At 38.8% G+C, this 22,389-nt stretch overlaps 1 protein-coding gene across 2 annotated transcripts in view; it reads left to right on the top strand.

Annotated features, from left to right (window-relative positions):
• LOC114047044 (astrotactin-2) overlaps nucleotides 1-22,389 on the top strand; it is a 1,078,351-nt gene that overhangs the window by 788,892 nt on the left and 267,070 nt on the right. The window lies entirely within an intron of this gene.

Raw genomic sequence — 22,389 nt, 5'->3', positions numbered from 1 at the left:
TGCCTTATTTTTCTTAACTGCCAAATGGGTACCATAATAGCACCTCCCTCCCAAGATTGTTGTGAGGATCAAATGACAGGATACTTGCAAAGCACTTAGCAGAGTGCTTGCTGCATAGTAGATAATTAATAAATGCTTATTCCTTTCACCTTCTTCTTCCTCCTATTAAATTCTGGGCCATACTCATTGTCTATCCACACTGCCCCATCCAAAACATATGTACAAGCACCTTAACTTGGTATCATTTCCATTTTACAAAGAAGGGAAACCTAGGCACAGAGGGGTTTACATGACTTGTCCAAGATTGCACAGTTAATTAACAGCAATGCTAAGAATATAACATAGGTAACTTATCTCTCAGCCTTTTGTTCTTTTTTTTTTCAGCCAAAGACAAGGTTTATTAGAACATCTATCATACTGGGCAGACTCTTAAGGGGTCTGAACATGGGTAAGCAGTGGCTAGTTTATAAGATTCTGAGCCCCCTTTGTTCTTTCCAGTAAGCCACCATAGGATCATCATTATTCTGCAAATAGTAGGCATTCAATAAATTCTTGCTGAGGGATTGAATGTTTAAAAAATTCCAAGTTTCTCATACTGTAAATCTCAACATAATTCATAATATAGCATTGGTCTCCATAAAAACTGAGATTTTTTTTGTTTTTGTTTGGGGTGGGGGAATGACTCCTTCCAACTGTGAGCCAACTGAGCTCTGGTCTTTTCCTGGATATGGTCTACAGATGAACATTTCTTGAATAGTCTTAAGGAATATATGCTTAACAAGTATCACTTTGACTTCTTAAATTGAGAAAAAAGGCATCTTGGAAGTCTTCAGAATAGTGTATACAGGAAGTAGCAAAGAAACAATCAGAAGTCAGGCAGTCCTTGAATATCCACCTGCCATTGCAGAATGATTCCCTGTTTGTTGTTTCCATCATAGAGATATATCTCAAGCTGTTTATGTCCCATTTCCATGGAATTTGACAACAATATTAATAGTTAAAAGAAAGTTGTAAGTAAATTCATGAGTGATAGATCCAATGATGGATTGCAAGTGAGAAGTTTATGGTATCATAGATTTGGAGCTGGAAGGAACTTTAAAGGTCATCAAAGCCAACCTTTTCATTTTATAGATGAAAAAAAAAATTGAACCTCAGAGAAGTTGTGACTTAACCATAGTCACACAGTCTGAAATTTGAGCTCATGTCTTCCAGTATCCACCTCCACAGTTCTACTCATGACACCAAGTTGTTCAAGGGACATTCTATACCCTTGGAATCAGGTCATAGATGATTCCTACCATATCTTCCTAAAGAATATCTTGTGAAACTGGATAGAATGTGGCTGTGAACCATCGATCCTTTTCCATTTTTTCATCTGCATAAGTACTTCCTCATTCTTCTTCAGTTATCATCTTCTAAATCCAGAAATTAAACACTAAGTACCTATTCCAGATAGGAGCAAATGTTATCATGAACAAGAACTCATAGGATCAATGGATCAAGTCTGTTCTCCTCATTTTACAGATGAAGTAACTGAGGCCACTAGAGGTAAAGTAACTTGTGCAAGGTCAGCTAGGTAGTAAGTGATAGAGCTGGGATACAAACCCAGGTCCTCTGACTTCAAATCCTGAGCCTTTTCCACTGTGACACTCTGCCTTCCTAGAGAAGCACAGTGGGGAAATATCCTGAAACACAGTGTGGGTTAGTGGAAAGAATACTGAATTGGGATTTAGAAGATGTGGACTCTGACCCTACTGACCATGACTTAATGGGGTACCTTGGGGAAATCACTTCAGTATTCTGGTCTTAGGTTCTTCATCTATAAAGGGTGTGTTTTTGGTGTTAGTGTAGGAGGAAGTATTGGGGAGAGGAACAGGGAGATTGTGGTGTTTTCTATAGTGAGGAAGTTGTTATAATGAAGTTGTAAGAGCACTGAGATAGAAATCATGCTGCCTGGTCCCCCAGAGCAGTCATCCATACCTATGCCTATGTCTATATTAAGATAAATATAAAGACATGAATACATATATGTCATTCATAGTATATATGCAATAATTATTAATATATATGAATTGCAAATACATGTATGCAAATATTTATATGACTTTAAACATGTCATTTTAACTCTGTGAGCCTCAGTTTCTTCTTTTGTCAAATGAGGGAGGTGGAATAGATGAACTCTGACTTTGAAATTAATTCCTTTTCTGAGAGTCTATAAATAGGAAGTTATTTCTAATGGTAGCATTTTTATGTTCTTGGGCTTATTGGTTTTATGTTCTGTGTTTCATGGCCCCTTTTCTCTTCTAGTATTCTGGTTCTGGGAAGAAGCAATGGGGAGAGTCACTGAGTTAAAAGATTTTGACTGCCTTTTCTCTACTGTATAATGCCATCAGTCAAGTAGAAAGTATTTCCTGAGCCCTGGGTGTGGGCCCTTAGTGGGCACATCAAGAGTCCAGAGTTTGTGAGTGCCATACTTTTAACCAATCTGGATTGTATTTTATTAGAAAACAAACAAGCAAAGAGTATGTTCTCTCCTGTTAGTTATATTTGGGTCAAAGTTCAACATCTTGGGGCAAAACTTCTAACTTTGTGGTGAGTTGACTAAGGACAATCTGTTTGTGTCCAGGAGATTGGCATCCATGGTCCTTTGCTTTTCATCTTATACCTCACAGGTTGTGAGCTCTCTTACCAAAGGCTGGGGTACTGGCCCTTGCATATTGTGTGAAGAGGGAACGATAAGCCAATGGAAGGTGAGAATGGATAGTTTTCACACAATGAAGTAAAAACCTAAAGACATAGTTGGTTGCTCCAAGTAACTAAAGACTGTCGTTTTGTGTTTGATTTTCTGTAGACAGTATTGAGAGGTTGCAGGACCTAATGTAGATTTATAGTTAAATTGTGTGTGTGTGTGTGTGTGTGTGTGTGTGTGTGTGTGTGTGTAATAATTGTTCAGAAGCAGTAGACTGAAAAGAAAAGAGTGAGTTTAAGTCCTAGCTCTGCCACTTACTGGCTATGTGACCATGGGTAGGTCAAATAATTTCTTTTTTTCAGTTTTTTCAAGTGTAAACTTACATGATTTTCAAAGTCCCTAGCAGTTTTAAATTTTATAGAACTATGGGATTTACAGAGACCAGAGTGTAGAACTGTAGTCTAACCTCCTTATTTTCAGATGAAGAAACTGAGTTTCATAGTGGCAAAGTGATGTGTCCAAGGTCCCATCGGTAAAGAACAGATGGAGTTGAGATTTAAACCCAAGTTCTTCAGCTCCCAATCCTGGTTTCTTTCCATTATACCACACTGCATCTCCACTGTAATTGAATAATAATGCCTTGATAAACATTAACAACTCATGTATCAATTCATCACCTTAAGTTAGTTAGTTATGGCTCATATATTAATTAACATCAGCATCTTTCACTTTCTTCTGGGCTAAGGGATATACTTATGTTCTGGGAGCCCAGCTTTCCAGGACAGTAATGTGGATACAATCTGATACTTGCCACGCTGCTCATTTTCTCTCCAGCTGGTGTCCTGAGTCATAGATGGGGATGAACCCAGCGCAAGTCAGGATTGGGTCCCTTCCAGTACCCTGACCTTTCCTCCCCTTCCCCCCACCCATTCTCCTAACTGTTGAAGGCCTACAATACGATGATCAACAGGAGAAACTGCTCCTTGGGGATGCCTCCTGAGGAGAGGAGGGCGTGCTGGAAAGATGAGGTCACCTGCAGTCGCAGTAAGGAAATTTCATCCTTCTCTACTAAGGAAGTCACTATTAACCTGAGCCAGCATTTCAAGACATGAACTCCATGCTTTTGGAAGAGTTCTCTGGTCTTGAAGCTTTCCCACCCACCTCCCCTCTCCAGATGTTCTAACCCCATTGGGAAAGGAACTATTGTCTTTCAAAGCTCTTCAGGCCATGCAAGAGGTGTAGTGTCCATTGGGTGGAGCTGGGCTACAAGCTGGAGCCCTCCTTTCGAGGGAAGAACGTGCGTTCCATGTAAGTTTCCCACATTCAAGATTGAGGCGGTATCTCCCTCGAGATCAAGATTATGAGGATGGGTGGTTCTCTGGAGGAGTCAGACAATTACAAGTCTTAGGAGCCCCTTGCGGTTCAAGGTCACCGGGCAAGATGTGTTGGATGATGATTAATGATTGGGTGGATGGGGCTATTGATAGGGTCAGTTCCTCAAGGACCTGAGTACTTCTCCCTTGAGGTGTAAATAATGTTTCTGGTCATTCATAATAACCACAATATTCATCACCCTTATCCATACATCATCCACTTATGCTGGAGGAAGCATGTGATCTCTGTGTAAATTTAAATAAACCCTACTTCATTCCTGACCAAACCATGACTCTGAGGAGACACCACCCTGGGAGGCTTCTGAATGCTAACAAAGGAAAAGGAAAACAAAACAAAACAAAAAAAGAGTGAAACACCACCAGCTGTACCAGTTGTTGCAAAACGGAAGTGTTTATGGGGGGTAAAGATGGGGGACATGGGATAAGCATGAGTGTAGCATTTTGTTCACTAAAAGGAATAGATAGTATGAAGAAGCATGCCAATTGAGGATGCAGGAAAGAGTCCAGGATACTTGCTGTATTGGGGTCTTCCCCCAGGATGCCCTAAGTTGGGAAACTCTTCCTGTGTTATTTCAGAATAGGGCAAATTTAATGAAGCCCTTAGGCATTCCCCTTTGCCAAAGGCTTCCTGAGTATCAGCACTTGATCCTGACACAATGCCACGAAAGAATAAAAAGCAGATGAACTCTGTATCATTCTTAAAATTTGAACTCTAGCCCAGACGTAATCAGTTCTGATGTCCAAACTCAAGGTTCTGTCATCCAGGTATAATTTACTAATCTCTAGAGGACTTCAATAACCTAGTGGATGGGTTTTTGAGGGGTTTTTGTTTGTTTGCTTGCTTGTTATTTTGTTTGATTTTTAAAGCAGGTAAATATACTCTCCTTGGTTTCTCACTAAATACAGACAGAATCTTCAAAGAGTAAGAGAGACAGATGATGGAGACTATAGCTAATAATATGTTACATCTGAAATGCTGCTTTCACATACAGTGCCTTATTTGATTCTTTTAACTGCCCTATGATGTAGGTATGGCAGATATTGCTATATCTACTTCATAGCTAAAGAAACTGAGGGCTTGCCTTTGATCGCACAGCCAAAACAGGCATAAGAACCGAGTCTTTGGGGCCAAGCATGGGCTTTTTCCAAAGAAGCAAATGTGATATAGTTTTAAACTATAGTAGAAAGAGATCTAGACTTAGAGGCCTAGAAGTGCCTCAATTGGACCTGTATGTACACAGGTGTCACACTCCTACAAAATGCTTCATTTCTTTTGAGAGTACCTGTTGAGGTTGCAGGCATGCAGGAGCAAAAAAAAAATAATTTGTCTCTGCCCTCAAGCAGCTTATACTCGATCAGGGCAGAAAATATGCACTTATGTAAGTATATACAAAGCAAACACAAGGCATGGGGTGAGGCACAAGGGGAAGATACTACTAGATGAAAGGATGAGAAAAAAATTCACATAGAAGGTGATAGGCTCCCTCCTACTCATCCAGGTTTGTGACCTCAGAGGTATTTTTAGTTCTTCTCTTGTCCTTCCCTTCTTCCCATACAGAGTGAGTTGTTAGGTCATCACCTCTACAACACCTCAGATATCTATCCTCTTCTCTCCACACCCATAAGCACCACCTTAGTTCAGGCCCCTCATCATCTCTTGCCTGGGTGATTGTATTAGCTTTCTAATTAATCTCTCTACTTCCAGTCTCTCCTCTTCTTTAATATCTTCTCTGCAAGATGACAAAACAATCTTGCTAGAACACAAGGCTGACTATATCACTACCGGATTCAAAGTCTTATTGGCTCCATGATGTCTGTAGTATAAAATAAAAGTCTCCAGTCTGGCATTTAACTCCCTTCACAATGTGAAGTAATCTTCCATAACTCCCCTCCATACTCTGCCTTCCAGCAAATTAACCTATTTGCTAATCCCCAAACATCGTCATGTTCCATCTCCATGCCTTTGCACGGGTTATTGCCCATGCCTGAAAGGCATTCTCTTCTTATTGCTGCTTTATAGACTTCCTAGTTTCCTTTAAGGTATAGTTTATAAAATGTCATCTTTTAGCTTTTTTTCAGATTATGATATATGCATATACATATATATATAATATACATATATACATACATATATGCATACATAATACACACATATAAAATATATCTATATAAATATAGATACAATTAAATAAAACATTATATGCATATACACACACATAGATAGATAGACTGATAGATAGATAGATGTAGGCAGCTGAATGGCACAATGAATAGAGTGCTGAATCTGGCTAGAGTCCAGAATACCTGAGTTCAAATTGAGTCTTATTATGAACATGGTCAAATCACTTAAGGTCTGTTGCCTCATTTTCTTTATCTATAAAATGGAGATAATAATAAGCACTTCCCTCCTTGGGTTGTTGTAGAATCCAGAAAGATAATATTTGTAAAGTACTTTAAAAACCTTAAATAAGTAAATAAATGTTAGCCACATATTTATATGCACATATATACATGCATTATATATATGTAAACAGATAAGCCTATATATATATTTCTGTATATACATATAGATATATCTGTATACACACAGATTTATTTATATATGTGTTTATCTGTTTTCATGGACTTCTATCCCTGTAAAATATAACTTCCTTGAGGGCACATAGTAGATGCTTGATAATGTTTTTGTTGGATTGGATTAGACACAAAATCATGAGAGATTATTTGTTCAAATTTTAGCTGTGAAACTTATGTGATCTTGTTCAAGGTTACTCCTTGTGTAATCCCTCTGAGTCTTACTTTCTTTAGCTATAAAATAAGAATAATAATACTTGGAATAATTGTTTCACAGGGTTATTGTGAAAAAAGCACTTTGCAAATCTTAAAGTGCTCTAGAAATACAAGCTATTGATTACATTACACTTTGCTGTCCTTTATGGTTAAAGACATACTTGTTGCAATTGCTCTCTTTGAAAGAATTCAGATTTTCTTGCCACTCCAGAATTAGGATTTGGAGATGGATAGAACTTTGGAGATCATCTGATCCAGCTATCTACTGTCACAAATGAAAAGTTCAGAGAAGCTAAGAGGTTTCCCAAGGTTACAGAATTAGTTAATATTAGTTCCAGAAGTTAATCTCAGCTATTTGACTCAAGAAATACTTCTTCTACTATACCAGTTTCTTCCTCTCCTACATATGTAGCTATGCTCCCAAGCAAAGGATCTGATGACATACCTATGAATAATAATGAATAATGAATAAGCTAATTGTTTAGGTCCTTCCACAAGTCCATATTATGCATACTTGGAATTAGATCTATTAATTGTTTTTGTGTGTGTGTATGTCCGCATATGTGTATATGTATGTATCAGCAATAGGCCAAAAATATAAAAATTGGACCCTTCTTCCTCCACAAATAATAATTAAAATGAAAATGGTTCCTAAAGATGGAGAATTAAGGAATTGATTGCTGGGCATTTGGAAAGGAATATGATGATTACAAAGAACTAGCATGGCTTCATCAAGAATATGGCCATGCCACACTAACCTCTTCATTTCCTTTTTGACAGGGTTACTAAATTAATAGACTATGAGAATATTGTGAATATAATGTGCCTATATTTTCACTAAGTTTTTGATAAAGTATCTTATGCTCTTGTGGAGAATATGGGGGGTGTGTGAGATATGGATTAGATGACAGTACAATTAGATGGATGATGAATGTTTGGATAGCTTAAATCAAATTAGTCATTAATGTTTTAATGCCAATGCAGCAACAGGTCTCTCTCCAGTGGTATACACCATGGATCTGTGGTTGGCCCTGTGGAGTTTCATATTTGTGTGAATTACTGGGATAAAAGCCAAGAAGGGATGCTCATTAAATTTTCAAGTGACACAAAGCTGGAAAGAATGTAGGTAACACAGTTAGATGACAGTCAAGATCCAAAAGAATCTTGACAGGCTTGAACATTGGGCTTAATCTGATAAAGATGAAATTCCATAAGGATCAATGGAAAATCTTCCATTTGACTACCAAAAAGTCAACTATGCCAGGAAAAGATAGGGGAAGCACAGATAGATAGACACAGAAGTTTTTCAAAAATAAGAACTGATGTTTTTAGTAGACAGAAAAATGGGTGTGAGCCAACAGAGTAATAGGGCAGATTAGCAATAATAATAATAAAATAATAATAGCTAGCATTTATCTAGTGCCTACTATAAGCCAGGCACTATGGTAAGCAATTTAAAATTATTTCAGTAGATCCTTACAACAACCTTGGGAGGTAGGTGCTATTATCATCTTTAGTTTATAGTTGAGGAAATTGAGGCAAACAAGTTAAATGACTTTCTCAAAGTCACACACTAGTAAGATAGAATTTGAACTCAAGTTTTCTCTACTCCAGACCAAGCACTGTGTCCATTGTGCCACATAGCTGCCAAAAAAAAAAAGATAATATGCTATATTAAGAGAGACACAGCTTCTTTGAATGGAAAGGTGATAGTACCGCTCTACCTGGGCGTTGTCAAGACTTTATCTGGAATATTATGTTGAATTCTAGATGCCATGGTTTAAAAAGGGAATTGATAAGCTGAACAATCTCCAGGGGAATGTAGCTGGCTTTGAGTCTGTGTCATATGAGAAATGGTTTTAGGAGCTATTTTTTTCTAAACTGAAGGAGACTTAGGAAGAAATGAAATTATCTTCAAGTATTTGACCAGTGGTCATGTGGAAGAGGGATAAGACTTTTTTCATTTGGCCCTAGAGGGTAGAATTAGGCTTAATTGTTGGAAGATGCAAAGAGATAAATAACTCCCCCACAAGTAGGACTGCCCCAAACTGGAATGGGTTGCCTTGAGAAGGGATACCTTTCCACACCCCTTAGACATCTTCAGGCAAAATCTGGATGACCATTTTTTAGTTATGTTATAGCAAATAATTGAATGGAAAACATTTATTATGCGCTTCTGAAACACCAAGGCCAAGCACTGTGCTCAGCTCTGGGGATACAAATATAAAAGTAAGATATTACCTATCACCAAGATACTGTATATATAGGGTGGGGATGATCAGAGAAAGGAGTTTTATTCTGGGAAATAATAAAGATCATAGTCCTTTGGTAAATGGGACTTTCCAGATACAATGGTAGTGTTGACTTGATTACAGTTTTCAGAGCAAGAGGTAGAGAAAAGGTGGTGGAGTGGATCCATATGCAGCAAAAGGGTAGAAAATGGTCTGGGTGAAGAGGCATGGGTATGAGGATGCATGCATGGTCTTCTAGCCTATTCACTTGTGCACCACCAGAGGTCTTCTTCAGTGGCTGCTTAGTGGGAATTCTGATCATAAAGGGATTGGACTAGATGGCTCTTGAGATCTCTTCCAACTCTCAAAATCTGTGATTCTATTGTGTGAATATATGATAGCATAAACTAGAATATGTTAAATTAAAGAGACTCAGTGGCACCTCACCCTCTACCCCACACTCATTACTTTAACCTCTATCAATATGCCTCTGCATAGGCTGTCTTCCATGCTTGGAATGTGCTCTTTCCTTAACTTTCTTAGAATTCCTTTTTCTTTCAAAGCTCCACCCAAATGCTGCCTTTTACATGAAACATTTATTGTCCCCCTCCACCCTACCCCCAAGCTGGTAATGTCTGTACATTTCCAAAAAATAAATTTTATATTGTATTTATTGTGTACATTCTTATATGTGTGTATGGAAAGAAGGAAGGAAACATGTATTTATAAAGCTCCTATTACATGCCGGGCTCTGTGCTAAATGCTTTACAAATATTATCTCATTTTATCCTCACAACAACCTTGGGAGATAGATGGTATTATTATCTCCATTTTACAGTTGAGGAAGCTGTTGTTTCTTGTGATAGAATCTTCTTGAAGACAGAAATTGTTTCATTTCTGTCTTTGGTTTCTCCATGTTTAGCATGTTGCCTGACACATAGTAGGCATTTTATAAATTCTTATTGCTTGATCCACTCCATACTCCTATGCTAATGACAATGAGCACTGTTTTTAGTGACTCTACATAATGCGAGTTAGTAAATTCTATCAAACACTTCTATAAATTTAGTGATAAATGACAGTTAAATTAGCCATTTGGAAACCTATGGCAATGCTTCCAGGAATGGCTTGAGAGCATGGCATGAAGACCAGACCCTCTCCTTGCTCCTCAAAATTTTTCCCCAATAATCACTGTACCCCCTCTTTTGAGAGTCAGAAGATTGTGCCAATTTCTTCATCAGAATCCTTCTCTTTAGCATCCCAGGCACCTTCTGAGCCAGGGCAGGGATCCAGATACTGGGGAATCCTGATGGAGACTGCTGATGAGGATAAAGTGTCTGTTCTTGGGTTTCTCTTGGATCTTTTCCTTAGGTTCTGGCTTAGAAGTGGTGGTGACTTTATAATTGGTTTGGTGGTTTTGTTATAATGGAATCTGCAGTTTGTTTTTTTTTCCATCGTGATGGCTGGGAGCTCAGGATGAGTCAACAGTGTAACATGGTGGCCAAGAATAAATAAATAAATAAATAAATAAAATAAAGCCATTGCAAACTTAGGCTGCATTAAGAGAGACAATGTTCAGAATAAGGGAGGTGAGATAATAAGTTCTGTACTTTGTCCTGATAAGGCCACATCTGGAATATTGTGTTTAGTTGAGGCATCACATTTGAGTAAATACACTGCCAAGCTGGAGAAAGTCAAGAGAATAGTGAAAGTGTGGTGAGAGGATGGCAAAGCATACCATGGTACAGTTGGTTGGAGGAGGGCTATTTAGCCTAAAGAAGACAAGACTTAAGGGGAGCATAATCCCGTCTTTAAGTATTTTCAAGGCTCTCCTGGGGAACATGGTTTAGACTTGTTCTGTTTGGGCCCAGTGGGCAGATCTAGGAATAAGAGATGGAAATTTGAGAGACAGATTTTGGCTCAACAAAAGGAAAAAAAAACAAACAAACTTTTTCATTATGAAAATTGTCTAAAAGTGGAATGGTGAGTTCCCCATTACTGGTTCTATTTAAGTGGAGACTGGATGATCATTTGTCAGAATTGCTGTAGAGAGAATTCCTATTCAAATATCATTGCAATTAATAACCTCTGAGGCTCCTTCCAGCTTTGAGATTCTGGATTAAAATCCAGCTAACATATTCTGTGGGCCTCTTGGGATTAATGGGAACTGGACTGTAAGGCTGACTTAGTAGCCAAGTCTTCTTGTCCAAGGCATCTTTGGGCCCCTGATCTTATCACTTTCTTATGTCCTGCATGCCAGGCAGGACCAATAGATGAATCCAAAAGCAATGATTTGGCAAGTTTTCCTCTGTCGATTGTATATTTAATTCCATAGTATTTTTTTTTTCATTAACAGGAATAAGTATGGTAAAAGGGAGCTTTAGATGGCTCTAAATGTCTTCCTCCTGTCACTCAGATTAACAGGCTGTTCTGTCAGAGTGTCATCAATCCAGGGTGAATGGGCACAGAGAGTGAAGCTTACAGGGACAGAGAAAATTAGGTGCCATTTTTGTGATTCATCTGACCATATATCTAGCTGCCCAACTTCTCATAAAGGAAATGAACACATTCCAGCTAGTTCTCACCACCAATCCTCCCTCCCTCTCCCCCCCCCCCCCAATTCCCGGCAATCTCCTCTTTGGTTATGTGAATTGTGTACTCTGACTCACAGTCAGATAATTCACTTAACTTCAGTAAGCACCTATTGCTTGTCTACTGTGTGCTCTCAGAGGATCTTAATATCCAAGCCAATCCCTTGCCTCAGTCAGGGAGCTGTCAGGACAGGATACAATTCCCAATCACTGTTATCCTGGGTCTTGTTGGTAAAAAGGAACTTGCCTGGGCTGAGCATCGAGGGAAAGAGAGTAAAGAAGAACAGATAATGAAGCTCAAAGTGGACTTGTTATTGTTCAGTTGTGTCTGACACTTTGTGACCCCCATTTGGGGTTTTCTTGGCAAAGATGCTGTCTTTAGTGGTTTGCCATTTCCTTCTCCAACTCATTTTACAGATGAGGAAACTGAAGCAAATAAGATTAAGTGACTTGTCCAGGGTCAAACAGCCAGTAAGTATCTGAGGCCAGATTTGAATTCAGGAAGAAGAGTCTTCCTGACTCCAGGCACAGCTCTCTATCCGCTGTGCCACCTAAATGCCTCAAAGTCAACTTAGAGATTTTTCAGTCCAGAGGTGGGGAACCTGAGGCCTCGAGGCCACATGTGGCCCTCTGGTCCTCAAGTGCAGCCCCTTGACTGAACCCAAACTTCACATAACACATTTGTTCAGAGATGGGGAACCTGCAGCCTCAGTCCAATCTTTCCTGAGAGGTACCAATCCATAGCAGTTTCTCCACCTGTGTAATAACACTTTTATTATTTAAAGTTCCAAAATTGCAAGGGGGGAAGACAAAAATATCATTTCCTTTTACCACCCACCCACTGCCATATCCTGTTCTGCTCATTACCGGCTTCTTTTGCCCTAAAGCCCTTTTTCTGACTATATGAGAACTTCATGAGGCTTTTGTTTGTTTCTTTGGTTTTTTTGTTTGTTTGTTTTTATGAGGCAATTGGTGCTAAGTGACTAGCCTAGGGTCATATGGCTAGTGAGTGTCAGGTTCTGAGGGCAGATTTGAACTCAGGTCCTCCTGACTCCAGGGCTGATGCTCTATCCACTGTGCCACCTAGCTGGTCCTTCATGAAGCTTTTAGGTGGGAGGAAAGGTGGAGCAGTCTGCAGCCAAGAATTCAGACATTTTAACCCATCTGCAGCATCATTTGGTTTGGAAAACACTACTGAAAAAACTGAGGCCCAAAGAGGTTAAGACACAGTCAAAATTACATCGTTTGCTAGTGGCCGAAGTAGAACTAGAGTCTAATTCTTGATTTCTAGTTCAGTGCTGTGATGTAGGACTATATCATGAACAAGGGAAGCTGCAGACAAACTATGTGCTGCAATCTATTAATCAAATGAGATAATATTTGAAAAGGGTTTTTTGCAAACGTTAAACTACTGTATAAATGCTAGCTATTATTATCATCATCATTATTATTAGGCTAACAATTTTGAAGCCTGGCTTTGATACTTTGGATCATAGAACTAAAGATGAAAAAGAACTGATTTCCTTTATTCTAATCTTACATTTTATGGATGAATAAACTGAGACCTACTTATATCAGTCAGGTAACTTATTCATGGTCACACAAGTAATAAATGTCAGAGGAGGTGCTCTGACTCCAGTGCAATTGCCATTTCCACTGGGTCACATTGCCTCCCACTACTTAGGGAAGCTTGGGAAATCTCCTTCTCCCTGGGCCCTCAGTTTCTTGAACTGTAAAAGAATGAATTTAAACTAGATGACATCAGAGTTCCCTTACAACTCTAAAACCTGTGAACCTATGATTAGTCTTATAACCTTATTCTAACTAGGGAGGGCTGTTAGTTTATAGTCAACTTGTCTTTCTCTCTCCCTCAGTATTACCAGGGTAGGGGGTCCTAGAAGCCTCCTAGAAAAGAGGAAGGGGCAGAGTTCTTGATTCAAGGTGAGTGAGATAATAAAGTCTGCAGAGATCAAAAGAAGCCTCTCAAAAAAGCTACTGATGGGAGGAAATCCTGGCTTGGATTCCAGCCTTCCATTTGGCTCCAAGACCTATTTGCCTAAGGAGAAATCCTCTGTTGGACCAATCTCCCAAATGGCTTCCTTCCCCTCCTCACACTCCCCATGTCTTCCGAGAAATCCCTGAGAACTCCCTTGCTCTGTGCCAGGCCCCTCTCCCAATGCCACCCCACCCAATGCAGATACTTTTGGACACAGCAGGATGCTTCCTGTTCACTCACCCCTTTCGTCCTCTCCATTAAGAAATATAAGTAAATTGAATAGCAGCCCATCTCAGACCCGCCAGGCTGACGTTCACTGGCGTAACTCTGTTACTGCAAGAAGGTACATTGGCCTTAATTGAGCACAATTGAAGGCCACCCTATCAAATAACCTCATTTACTTAAAGGTTGACAAGAGGCAGAGTCTGGCTGTGGACCTGGTCAAAATAATTAAAACCAGCTCTGTATTTACGGTAAAAATGTGATAAGGATTATTATTTTTTTAAGGTGGGGGAAAAAAAGGCAGAGTTAAGAACTATACATACATATATACATATATATATATGTATGTATGTATATGTATATATGTATATATGTATATACACATGTTTTTTTCCCAGAAGTTTATAGTAGTGTTTTGATGGTAGGCTTTCCTCAAGATCATTGGAATAATACTAGAGAGATGTAGAGAAATTGGGTGATTTTCATGATTATCATGAATGAATGAATAAAGCATTTTTAAGTTCTTATCATTTACAAAGCACTGTGCTAAATAGGATATGAATAGAAAAAAAATCCAGGAAGTCCTTGCTCTGAAGACTCTACTAACTGGGAGGAAAACACATGAAAGATAGTTTAACTGTAGAGCAGATGAAAGGGCCCCAGAGTCCTGTGTGTGCATCTGCAAGGTAGATGGCAAAGTCCAGCAGTCCTAAGGTTAGATCTATAGGTCAAATGACTTGCAGTGGTCTGGATGGTGTAGAAGAGAAAATTATAAGGCTAGAGGAATGTAGAAGGTGTATCAGAGAAGATGATAAGGCTGGTAGATTCTCCATTTCACCAGAAAAAATGACTGCCACCTTATCTGAGAAGTGTGAGCAGTCCAGCAACACAGATAGGTTCTGGGTAGCCCAGGGCTAGGGGCTAGGGTGAGTAGGAAAAGGAGGTGTCAAGTCTTTATTCTGTATTTTTAACAGCCTATTGGACCAAACCCAGAATAATACTACAGGTGTTTCTATTGGTGTTGCCCTAAACATGTGACTAGGTTCACTCCTCCTTTATTCAAACAGTTACCCAGATCTCATAATAGTATAATGGAAAGGGGGGCAGGATTTGGTGTAAGATAACCTGGGCTTGTGTCCATGTCCTGATGTTTACTATCTATGTGGCCGTAAGAAAATCACTGCACTTCTCTGACCTCCCCTCTCACTCCCACCCTGGTTTCCTATTCAGTAAAATGACTATAAATATACTTAAACTACTTTATAGGGATATAGTTTTATTGGAATAAGGAAATTCCAGGTAAGAAAACACCCTCCACCAATGCAGATCTCTACCAATGAAGCTTTCTCTACAACTTAAAGTCTTAGAGAGTTGCCCCAAGCATTAAGAGGTTAAGTGACTTGTGCAGGGTCATATAGCCAGTATGTGTTACTTGAGCTCAGGTTTTCCTGGCTTCAATACCAGATCTCTATCCTCTGTGCCATGTTATATCATCTTGTTGTGAGCAAGTGCTTTGCAAATCTTAATGAGCCATAGAAATATGAGACATTATTATTATATCACTAGTTCCAATGATGTCTTCCTTGATTGAGCAGAGGAGAATTGATTGTCTTCCTGCCCAGTCTATAAATGGGAATCCCGTGTCTAATCCTGACTTCCCCTCCCCCTCAGTACATACTCTGCTCAATTGTGCACATCATCTATAGATGCCTTGATGATTTTATTGGCCATTTAGGGCCCGGCTTGCTTTCATTTAATTTTCCATATATACTTTTCATGCATGCCTGCATCAATCTGTCTTAGATTGCAAGCCCCTTCAGGGGCCACATTTTCCAGAAATGTATTTTCCAAATAATTGAATCTGACCCCCTTAGGATGTTACTTTAAAAAAATATTGTCTATCTTTCCAAAATAAGTTACAAACTTCCTTGCTTTCTCAAAGAGAGAATAATGAACACGGTTCATTTTTTATTACTAACATTATAAATCATATTTATATGATACTTTAAGGTTTTCAAAGTTTTTTTTTTCCTCACAACAACCCTGCGAGGCAAGTGGTACAAGTATTGGTATATCCATTTCATTGATTGGGAAACTGAGGCACAGAGAGGTGAAGCAAATGACCCATGGTCATATGGGGAATAAATGTCAGGAGCAATTCAAACCCATAATATCTGCTTCCAGTTCCAGAGCTCCCTTCACTAGACAACAGCAGTCCCCCATGTTAGACTAATCGGAATAGTGACTATCATCCTGTGCCACAGGAAAATGAAATCTTTAATGAGATTTTTTCTTTCTTTACACTGGATAGTCCCAATCCACCTGATTTTCATAGTTCATGTGTGTACACACACACATTTAGCAATTCTTTTACCTCCTTCCTTTCTGTCAGCTTTTAACTCTCAATGCTTATCCTTATGTCTAGAGACCTCCTCTCTCTGGCAGGCCCTCTAGTCCCCTCATTTCTCAATTCTTCTTTCCAATAAGCTTGGAAAACAGATATGTAAGTTATCAAACATTGATTTGAATTGGAGCCTCAGGATTTTGCTTTGGAGTAAAAAACATAGACTTTTCTATAAGATTTTTCTAAAAGTTATTTTGGCAACTTTCCTGAAGCTTTTTAAGGGTTTAGACCTAGATCTGGACCAGTAATACTTATTCTAGTCCCGTCATTTCGTAAATGAGAAATTGAGGCCAGGAGAGGATTGGTCCTCAGCCTTGTGTGTCCCAAGTGGTTGTTTGCCAAATATTTGATTTTCAGAAAAAAAAGAGACTCAGCGTAATTGGAAAATTGGAAGGAACAAAAATTAATAATTGGAATAAGTGATGAAGATCTAAGTTCAAATCCCTGTTCTTCCACTTATTAGTATGTGATTCTGGACAATTCCCTTATTCTCTGGGAGGTTTAGTTTCCTCATCTGTGAAACGGGGAAGATAATAATTATGTTACTTCCATTGCAGGGTTGTTCTGAAGAAAACACTTTATAAAGCTTAAAGCACTATAAAATTGTAAATTATTATTATTTTTATGCCCAAATGTTTTCATTAAAAATGGACCATCGTTACTTTAAAATAGTTATATTATAATTATTATCACACTCATGACCAGTTTTTTGTCTTTTATAAACCGTAGGGGTTAGATTATAATTTCTAAGGCCTCTTCCAACTCTAATATTCTATGATTTTATCTCCTTAAATATGTAAAGACACAGGGACCCAACAAAGCAGTTTATCTTATGGTGATGCAAGGTTGGCTTCCATTGACTAGCAAATACTGGCTATCTGATATGCAGCTGTTCATATCTGTACTCCATCCCTTGCCTGCTCATCACACACATCTCCATTCTGATCTACAGAGTTTTGGGAAAGTACTCATGGTATTTGAGCTGAGATGCTTCGAGAAAGTTTCCTCTGAAGTGTAGCCTGGCAGTTGAAATTCACAGACAAAGTCCAGGGGATGGTTCATGTTCTGTTTTCAGGAGCCTGAATTACTATTCATTAAACAAAATAACAAAAACCAATGACCCTCACCTTTTCATCAAGCCCTAAATTCTCCTCTTTCCCTCCTTTCTCCTTCCATGGTCAATTTCACTCCCCTACCACCTCGGTCAATTTTACCACTGGGGCTGATTTCACTATTACAATAATTAGGCTCTTAGCTTTGGCTGGAGATGTAAGAAAACCTTAAGTCAGTGAAAAGTTGTAAACATTAAGTCCATCAAGTGGGAAACTGCAAAGCTGAGTGAGGACAGATTCACCAGGCAAATATGACCTCATTCCTTTCAGTTTGGCCTTTGTTCTTATTTGATGTACCTTTCTTGGATGCCCATAACATGTGCCCTTCAAAGTTAAGCAGTGTTCCCATCCCTAACCTCTCTGCTTTTCCATTTTATTATTTTATTTTGTCCTTTCTAGAGTACCTCTAAAATACCTCAGGAGAGCCAAATGGAAACAGAATCATGCAGATTGACCCCAGGAGAATTCTGCCCCTGGCTCTCACCCCAACTCTCCCCACCAACTATAGTCATAAAGGGTTTACTTAATTTAGGTGAGAAAGGCTAAGGGACAAAGGATTGCTTTCATGGAGATTTTGGCATAGAGTTTTCAAGTGACAAGCGAAGTTTATTAGAGTATACCTTTCTATTGCATGGATTCTGATTTTGTCTGTTGGATTCTAAACTCCATGAAAGGATAGCTTATGTACTTACCATCTGTGTCATAGGTCATAGGATTACAGCTGGGTGGGACCTAAGAGATCGTTGGAGTAATCATTGGGTGAGAGAGGTTAAGTGACTTATCTTAGATCACACAGGTAGCAATTAACCCAGGTCCTCTGACTTCCCATCTCAGGATCACCATACTGCTTGATGAGCCCTTTTGCCTAATCATGACTCTTAGATTGTTTAATAGGAATCCCTAAAATTCCTCAACTTTCTCCTAACCACACTGCTTGAGCTCAGTAGAAGTCTGGCCATCTTTTTTCCCCCTCACAGGAGAAATTTGCATGAACTTATGGAAAGGGTAATCACAGCCAACAGAAGGGACTTGGGCCTCCTTGTTAAGGGCTCAGAGGGAAAATGTGACTGAATCCTAAACAATAGTGTGCTTGATGTAGGAGTTCTCCTTTTAGATTCCAATTCTCGTAAGTTGTCTGGGTGAAGGGGGCAGACTACTGTTCAGTGCCACACACCACGTCATCCCCACCCGCACAGCAGGCTGCTAGAAGGACTTTTACACAGTGAAGTGGTGGAAAGAGTGACTTCAGGGAAACCAGGTGTCCACAATGTGGAGATTATGGGTAATACAGCACCTTTTTTCTTTTCTTTCTCTCTCTCTCTCTCTCTCTCTTTTTTTTTTTCCTAAAGGCCCAGTGCCTGGCACCTGGCAGAAAGGAACCACAGGGAAGGAAGAGACGAACGTGTTTTGGAATTCATATGATTAAATGTGTAGTCAAATAATATAACCCGTGGCAACTTGGGGTGGCCATATGGCCATGATTTACAGATGTTTTAATTAATTGACAAGCAGCATGATATTGTGAAAAAGAATGCTGGACCTGGAGTCAGGAGATCTTGGTTTAAGTCGCTGCTCTGATGTCTATGGGCTGTGTGACCTTGGGTGACTCATGAAAACTCTGTGACTTTTCTTTTCTTCACCTGGAAAAAGAAGATATCAGTATATATAGTACTCACTTAGTATCAACTACACGAAGTTGATGTAAAGAAAGTACTTTGTCAACCTTAAAAAAGATATCAAAATTTGAGCTATTGTTTTTACTAATGAGTGTTTACAGTGTATGTACAATACTGTGTTAAATGCTGTAATGAAAATGAAGAAGTAAAAGGTATCCTCGAGAAGGTCAACCACCTCTTTGGGAGACAGTATGGTAGAGTATATAAAATACTGGATTTATAGTCAGCAAGAGCTGGGTTTGAATCCCACATCAAACACCAGCTATGTGATCCTGGGCAAGTTACAACTTCTCTATACCTTAGCTTTTTTTCATCTGTAAAATGAGGATAATAAGAACATCTACTTTTCAAGGTGTTGTAAGCTAAAAAGATAGTATTTGTAAAGTTCTTTGCACACCATAAAATAATTTTTAAAAATAATTATACAGCATGCATACAAATATGCATATATGTACAATAATGTGTATATGTACAGAATACATAATACATAATAATAGCAGTATATATATACATATGAATATACACATGTATACAAACATACATATCTATATACATACATATACTCATATGTATTCATGCTATTATTATTATCATTATCATCATCATTATTATTGTTGTTATTGTTATTAGAGGAAAAGTAGGTTTGGAGAGATTATGTCACTTAACCAAGGTGACACAACTAGCTAGTCATACACAGAATCTAAGAACTAGAAGTGCCCATAGAAGTCATCTGGCCTAGGTCTTTATTAGGCAAATGAAGAAACTTGAATTCATAGAGAAAGATTTAATTGCCTGGGGGGATCACACACATTTTAGAGCTAGGATTTGAAATCCCACCTAAAATTCCACCTTCTACAGGAAGCCTTCCCTAACCCCTCTTTTTTTTTCTTTAAAGTTTTATTTATTTATTTGTTTTCAGTTTTCAACATTCTTGAGTTCTAAATTTTCTTTTCTTCTTCTTTTTTTCTTTTTGGCGAGGTTAAGTGGGGTTAAGTGACTTGCCCAGGGTCACACAGCTAGTAAATGTCAAGTGTCTGAGGCCAAATTTGAACTCAGCTCCTCCTGACTCCAAGGCTGGAGCTCTATCCACTGGGCCACCTAGCTGCCCCTCTCTCACTCATGTTAATTCTCTGTGATCTTGCTTCTGACCTCATCTTTCAAAGTTACCAGTTGACATTTTTATCACTAAATCTAATGACTTTTTCTTGGTCCTCATCCTTTTTGATGTCTTTACAGTCTTTGATACCGTTGATTATTCAATTTTCCTTTATACTTTCTTCTCTAAGTTTTCATGGCACTACTGTCTCCTGGTTCTCTTTCAATTTGTCTGATGTCTCTTCTCAGTCTTCTTTGCCGAATCTTCCTCCAGCTCATGCCTGCTAATGTGAGTATATATCAAGGTTCTATCCTGGGATGTCTTCTCTCCCTCTCTACTATTTCACTTGATTTCATCAACTCTCAATTCAATTTCAATCAATGGATTCATCATCTCTATGCAGATGATTCTCAGATCGATTTGTCCAGCTCTAATATTTCTGTACACCTCTGGTCACTCATTTCCAGCTGACTTTCAGATATCTCAGGATAACCCATAGTCTTCTTAAATTCAGAATACCCAAAACTGAACTCTCCCCCAAGCCCTTCTTTCCTTGTAACTTCCCTCTCACCATCAAGCATACTGCTATCCTCTCAGTCAGTCATGTTCAGAACCTAGGTGGTGTTCTCATCTCCTCACTCTGTCTCCCCCATATCCACTCTGTTACCAAGTCCCATTGTTTTTACCTTTGTAACATCTCTCATTTATGCCCCCTTCCCTCCTCTGACACTACCCTGCTGCAATCCTTCATCACCTCACACCTTTGCTCTTGTCATAGCATTCTCGTTGATCTCCCTGCCTCAGTCTCCTAAACTTCAGTGGATCCCTATTAATTTCAAGATTAAATATAAAATCCCCCATTTGGCTTTTAAAGCTCTCCATCACCTGGCCCTTTCCTCCATATCTAATCTTCTTACACTTAACACTCCCCCGAGCACTCTGTGATCCAGTGACACTGGTTTCCTTGCTGTTTCTTGCCTGTGACACTCCATCTCTTTTCTCCAGACATTTTCCTTAGCTGTTCCCCATGCCTGAAATATACTCCTTCCCCATGCATGCCTCTCAGCTTCCTTCAAATCTCAGCTAAAATTCCACCTTCTATAAGAAGTTTCTTGGTTCTTGATCATTTTTGTGCCTTCCTTCTGAGATTATCTCCAACTAATCCTGTATATTTCCTATATATTATCTCCCTTAGAATATTCTTTGAGAACTGGGACTGTTTTTTTTTTCTTTTTTTAGTTATTTTTTTCCTCCAGTGCTTAGCACTGTGCCCGGGCACATAATAAGTCCTTAATAAATGATTGTTGACTGAATTAACCACATCTGCACTGTAGGCAGTATGATATAGTGGTTCTATATTTTACCATCTGTCAGCCCTTCACCATATCATTTAAACTCTCTGACTCTCATTTTTTTCATCTGTAAAATATGGAATTAGACTAGATGATCTTATAGCTAGTACTGTATTAAGCATTTGTCATATAGAATTGGTACATTTCAGGGAAATTGATTTTGTTTTTAGAATCTCTAAATCCACATAATGATGCCCTATTTCAGTGGAATTTAAATATGTTCCCATTTATGCCCATAGACTGGAAACACCTCCAAAGGTGAACCTATATAAAGGATAGAATCCCTGTACAGCCTCTTTGTTCCAGAGTATCAGAAATGGAATCATTGAATGCTAAAATTTTAGGCATAGCATGAGTCTTAAAAATACTCTGGTCCAATTTCTCATTGTTCAGAGTAGGAAAGGGAGGCCCAGGTTATTCAAGGTTAAACACAGTAAATCAAAGATAGAGCCAGGATAAGACACTAGGTCTTCATACTTTCAATCTAGTGCCCCTCTATCAAGAAATAAGTGTGTCTTACCCTGTGTAGAACTACATACTGAGATTAGTATTCTCTGGTTTCCTTGTCTCCATAATTCAAGTCACATATATCTGGATTCATTAAATGAATGAAACATTTTTAAGCACTGTGGGGTGGGGGAGGGAGGGTACACACAGAGTAATAGGGAGGAAAATAACTTGGGTAAAGGTGAGGATGCTCCCAGGGAATTGAGATTGGTAAAGATCTCTCAGTGTTCCTACCCCCTTGACTATTATTCTTCAGCCTCTGCTGGCCATCATCATCATCAACATCATCATCATCATCATCATCATCATCATCATCATCATCATCATCA

The sequence above is a fragment of the Vombatus ursinus genome, unplaced genomic scaffold (genome assembly GCF_900497805.2).
Source record: "Vombatus ursinus unplaced genomic scaffold, bare-nosed wombat genome assembly UNPS02014786.1, whole genome shotgun sequence".
Lineage (NCBI taxonomy): Eukaryota > Metazoa > Chordata > Mammalia > Diprotodontia > Vombatidae > Vombatus > Vombatus ursinus.
Note: the sequence above shows the minus strand (reverse complement) of the source record. Positions and strands in the feature narration are given on the sequence as shown.